The sequence below is a fragment of the Nanorana parkeri genome, unplaced genomic scaffold (assembly GCF_000935625.1).
Source record: "Nanorana parkeri isolate BGI_ZX_2015 unplaced genomic scaffold, ASM93562v1 scaffold44, whole genome shotgun sequence".
Classification (NCBI taxonomy): Eukaryota; Metazoa; Chordata; class Amphibia; order Anura; family Dicroglossidae; genus Nanorana; species Nanorana parkeri.
The window spans coordinates 302,119-308,362 of NW_017306312.1; positions in this window are offsets into that span (position 1 = coordinate 302,119).

Consider the following 6,244-nt stretch of genomic DNA (forward strand, 5'->3'; position numbering starts at 1 on the left):
TCTCTGATACTGGCACCCCTGAGGAAAATGCTTGTAAAGTGCAAGTGCCATGAGCAGGGTCCATTTCCACCTGTACGTTACTACTGATTTCTGTTGTGACATAGGGTTTTAGAGGGAGGAACCAGAACAAGTAATGGAGACAGAGGCAGACAGACTCCCAGAAGTGTCAAATGCAAAAGACTTTGCTGAAGGCTTTAGTGGTGTAACATGGAGTGGTTTGAACTTGCCATCCTCCAGAGCAGTGAGTATTCTATTGCAGATAGTTCTTCTTTCGAATTCTTGGGAGAAGCGACAAAATTGCTTTCAGCACGTAGCTTTGCTGGTATCTAGCCTGTCGACTACTGTCATTACTGTATCTTAGCAGTGACGTCAGGTCAGAGGGAAGAACTAGTTGGTGTTAGTGAGTAAACATAATCCCCATTGTTGGTACCTGTGTAAGTAAAAATAAGCTCCATCACTGGTGTCTCTAGAGAGGAAAACAAGCACTGTCTTAGATGTCAGTAAAAGTCACTTCCCATTATTTGTGTTACTGGAAGCAAAAATGAGTCCCATGCTTGCACTGGAGTTCAATAGTTATTTACCTGACCATGTTTAGTTTCTGCCCTGTAGCTCTGCCTCTCTTCTTGGAATAGAACTATGCTGTCACTATTGGGCAGGAGATTACCCGCATAATCATAGTGCTGAACACTGACATTGTGGGGGTGATTTACTAACCTAAACACACGCACGCACCAGGTGCGTGTGATTTTCACACAGCAAAACGTATTTATCAACCAAAAAGTCTCTAAAAGCATATTTCCACTAATGCCATATATGGAAAAATCATGCACATGATGCATATATAATGCTGCTTCACAGTTTAGACAAAAATGGTTAGCTCATGCATTTACATTCCTGCATTCATCAACGCAAGCAACACAATGTAGAGCTAATTTACACAACATCACCTTGCAATTCATGCTTGGCTTTGCACAACACACCTGCTGGGTGTGTACACATTACAAAGGTGTTTTGATTCCACCCATAGATCATGCTGGGAGTGAACACACTACAGAGGTGTATACATGTTCGTGGTGTGTTTATAAGGTTAGTAAATCAACCCCTGTGAGTCGGTGTCCAAAATTTCAGGTACTGTCCTACAGATGACCCACCTTTTATAAACCCATGGTGATTCTTTGTTTATACGTTGTTTACTATTATATGTTTTATGCTTTTCAAAAATATTGAATCTATGATAATTATCCTAATCCTAATGTCTTCTTTTCTTTTTGTGTGGTTTCAACCCCTATCTGTCATCTATGGGTGGTGCATGGTTTTATTATTAGAGACAATCCCAAATTTTTAGATGACATTAAATCCAGACAAGATTGTATAGTGTCAGATTGCCAAACCTGAAAGTTTGTGTTATTTTTTAGGAAATCTGGATTTTTAAAAGACTTCTGGGAGAAAGAGACCAAGGGCTGCTTCAAAGACGGTTTCTGCCTTATATCTGTTTCTGCTGGTACCTGAACACCCATAGATGAGGAAGTGGCTCAAGCTGCTTTAAGGTCCCAACATCCCATCAAGCAGTTCTACCAGGAGCTTTGTAAACCATTCTGCACACTTTTGCCTTTTTTGAAGCCTGGTTTGGCTCTCCATTGTATTCAAAAAGACTTCTGATTTGGAAATCATGAATTTTGGAGAATTGTTAATTTTTAACTACACATGGTCGAACTTTACAGAAATGTGCTAATCTCTACTTAAGATCTTCTCATACGTGGAGCAACAATGACAAGGGTGAATAAATGGCAAACGTTGTACAGAAGCCTCTGCACTTTACATCTGCCACTAATATAACAACAGTAATGTCAGTCTAACCTAAGGAACAGACTGTAATATTTGTATTTATTATTATATGCAGACAAAATTGTTTTATTTTGGGACATGAAAAATTAAGAAAATATTTAAAGTGCATAAAAACTTCTTTCAAAGACATTTTGCAAAGATGTGGTCTTGTTTTGCTTTCCTTTCTTTACATTTTATATAGGTCTAGCATTGTTTAACAGGCTCTGTAAATTGAGAACAGCACCCTGATTTAGGAATAAGTTGGATTTTATGGAAAGTCTCTGCCACTTTTAAACATCTTTTAATACATTTTTAAATAGAATTGTAAAACACAGTGGCCAGACTTCAAAGAGCCGGGTTAACAAATCTGGTAGCGATTTTCACTGGCTATAAAAATGTTGCCTGCTCATTTTGGTTTTGCTCAAGCAGTAGAAGTGAGGATGATGTAAGTATACAGTATGTGAAGTGACAAGATAGATGGATAGGATTTATTGAAAGTATTTGGCTCAAATACTATTGTGTGACTTCTTCCCTATGGCTCCTTTGCGTAAAAATCCCACTTGGATAAGCAGCAGATTTCTGCAAAACCAACATAGGCCTTGGCTTAGCTTCCATCAGACATCAGATCTTGAGAACTGGGTGCCCCTTTGTATGGCACTTGTTTGTGCAGTCCCTAATAAACCATTACAATAGCTGCATGCTTCTTGACATCAAACTACAGGTATACCTTTTTTTATATGTAATCCTTATCTAGGTTAAATTCAGTTTGTTAGACTACCGTGTACCCTAAACAAATGCCCTTTTCCATAAAAAAAATGTTTGCACCTTTTTTTTTTTTTTTTTATCTAAGTTGATCTCTCCCAGCCTCTTTCACCACTACCTGTATCATGCACTTGCTCCAGCATTGCCTGCACATTGTTACTCTGGACTGACTTTCTGACAATGACATCCGTGGATTCTGCATGCATGATATGTCGCTCAATGGGACTGATTCATTAAAGGAGTTCAAAATCTTCAATCAATTATTTAATTGGGTGAAAATCAAAATCTTATTTATTTATGTATTTCATCTGAACATGATTGAGTATTCAAAGTGAACACAGCTACAATTCATTGAGTGAAGATTCTCAACGTCTTTTGGAATAAATGTCAAGAAAAATCAGGAGACAGTTGCCCTCTTATAACAGGGGGGACCTTTATAGCAGAATCACATCACATATTTAAAGAGATTGAAAACAACTTTTGAAATTACAATAACATGTTAAAACATATGTGAAATTTTACTGATTGTGTTTTAGATCCACTTTAATTAACAAAAGCAGTACGGTCATGACAATCATCGCATTATTGACTTCCAATAACATTGCAGAGTCTAAGGCGCAACCTGTATATTTCAAGATATAATATTATCTCTTCAGCTTCAGTACCTCGCTACCCCTTATGTAATAATTGCATTAACACTATAGGCCGGTTTATTTGGCACCAACTTTACCATTAACTAAAATAACAAAATAATACATACATTTTTTTTGAGGGCGGGGGGCTTTCTTTTGGCGATATTGTTTTACAAATAAAAAAGAAAAAAAATCTGCAAACCAATAACAAGGGGAGAAGGGAATGGAGGTGTTAGGGATGATCAGGATTAACTAAGGGTTAATCAGGGGGTAAATATGAATACATTTTATTTTTTTTACAAAAATTGTTTTACTTGTATCTCACATCTACAGGTCTACATATGAATGAAGTAGTAAATACAATGTAACAAAATATTGTTATATTGTATTGCTCAATGACACTTGCAGACTGGCTACATTTGAACAGCAGCTCCTGCTATATAATATATAGCAATTCCTGGCTGTCCTTTTGACATCCGGTAATTGCTGGTAATAGTGACAGGGGGCAGTCAATGGGGGGAGAGGAGCTAAAAGTATAAAATACACCCAGAAAAGTAATATTAAGGTGTATCCACAAGTTTGGCTGGCTGCTCCGGGTCACAATTTTTGGCACAGTCTTACTAATAAGAGTATAATAATAGTCTGGCCTGTTGTGGCAAGCTTACCTGACTAGCTTAACCACAGCCCCATCTAGTAGGGCAGGAGACCTGATTGTTCTATACTAAAGTAACACCTATAGGTCTTGTGAGTTCCCCAGATTTCACAGTAAAAGCAGAAGGAGTATACTAAAGAGCGCATCAGCATTCTCCTAATCAACACATGAACCCACTGGTTTCTTGTGCTGTTTCTCCCTTTCCCAGTCTGAGCTTTGCCGAAGGGTGGCTTGCAAGAGGCCAATACCAAGTTAAAAAAAGGCTTTGCGGAGTAGACTGAGGCTTTTTAACTTTCTGTTTTAAACTAAGTGGTTGATTTACTAACCTTATAAATACGCCACGAACAAGTATACACCTCTGTAGTGTGTTCCCTCCCAGCATGATCTATTGGTGGAATCTAGACACCTTTGTAGTGTGTACACACCCAGCAGGTGTGTTGTGCAAAGCCCTGCATGAATTGCAAGGTGATGTTGTGTAAATTAGCTCTACATTGTGTTGCTTGCGTTGATGAATGCAGGAATGTAAATGCATGAGCTAACCATTTTTGTCTAAACTGTGAAGCAGCATTATATATGCATCATGTGCATGATTTTTCCATATATGGCATTAGTGGAAATATGCTTTTAGAGACTTTTTGGTTGATAAATACGTTTTGCTGTGTAAAAATCACACGCACCTAGTGCGTGCATGTGTTTAGGTTAGTAAATCACCCCCTACATGCTCTGTGTGGGACAGGGGTACCAATTGCTTGCCTCTACCTGAGCAGTGAATAAGTGTCTCTTCCTCACATATATCCCTCCCCGTGGTTATAGCATGCGTAGATTTAGAGGGACCAGGAGACCTTAAAGTCCATTTCCACCTTTGTAAGTGATTAGCATTTATTGTAGTAATGTAGAGGTGCAGTGATGATGTCTACATGTGCACATTTTTATAACTTTCTTTTCAGGCTTTTTTATGAACTATCTATTAGGCCTGCATCCTAGAAATTCCAAATTTTCTCCACAGGAATTCAATCTGACATCAGGGTCAGATTGTAAAGTAGGCTAAAACAGCATCCTCCCTCTGTGTAACATGATCACTTAACACCAGCTCTGCCCTTACACACAATACACTGTCCGGTGGGACGGGGGGCCACTATGAATACTAATGAATGGGGGGGGGTGCAGAGCTCAGATGTAATATACACAGATTGCTTGCAGAGCACAGAGACAGCAATTTCCATGAGGAGATGAAGTGGAAAAACATACGTTTCTGTGTTCATATACAGCAACTGCATACACCTGCTTCATGTGCACTCGGTGTACATTGGAGGCATATGTTTTTTAAAAATACCTCTCCAATGGTGGAAATGGGCTTTACATTTGTTTTTTTAATATAGATCCACTTTCAATGTTTTTACTGGAATATACCTTTAAATGGAATGATTGCTGGCTTCGTATTACTTTATACTTTATATGTATACTTTATGTGTTCCGTTCTATAGAATTGAATATAAATTAAATTAAAAAAAATGTATTACTATGGTCACTTTTCAGGAAAACTTTATCTTGGTGGCAATTAAAACTATTCAAGCTTGACTAATTATGAAATCATACTCGCAGAGTATTTGATAGAAATCCTATTTCGACTTCAAATTATCTTATTTATTATGAGTTGTGGTTTTACCTTGATTGTCATTTAGCGAGATTTGATTTTTTGTTTTCTTTACTTCCATTCCCAAAAAGATAATGCAGCAAATGGCATCATTCATCTTGGCGTATCATACTCTGCCTATAGTCTAAGTGGAGAAAATGAAACTGTAAATTATGGAAATGAAGGAGGTTTAAACAGAAGCCATACTGGCAGATAGTTTTAGAGATTGATGTTGTATTAGTCCACCAAACAGCAGTTTATACACATTTTCTTGTCGTATTTACAACAGAGCCCATGACCTATTTAATACAGCCAAGAATCTCTTTAACGTCCATAAATATTCACAATGATATTACACACTTGCTCAATTTGTTCCTCTAGTTTATCGTATTCATTAAAGCAAGCTACATATAGTGGCAGTGCTAGAAATACATTCTTCCTCTATTAACTGTAATGATATCTGTGAAATTAGTATTTTTACTCATACAGCCCTTACACCACAAAAGGCAGGTCTGTTTACCTCTGCTGGCACAATTACGTATTTCTACTTGAACAAGAACTCAATGCAAATATTATTATTATTATACAGGATTAATATAGCGCCAACAGTTTGCTCAGCGCTTTACAATACAGTGGAGACAGTACAGTTACAATACAATTTACAGTACAATACAGTTTCAGAACAATAGGGTTGGGAGGGCGCTGCTCGTGAGAGCTTACAATCAAATATGTATATATATA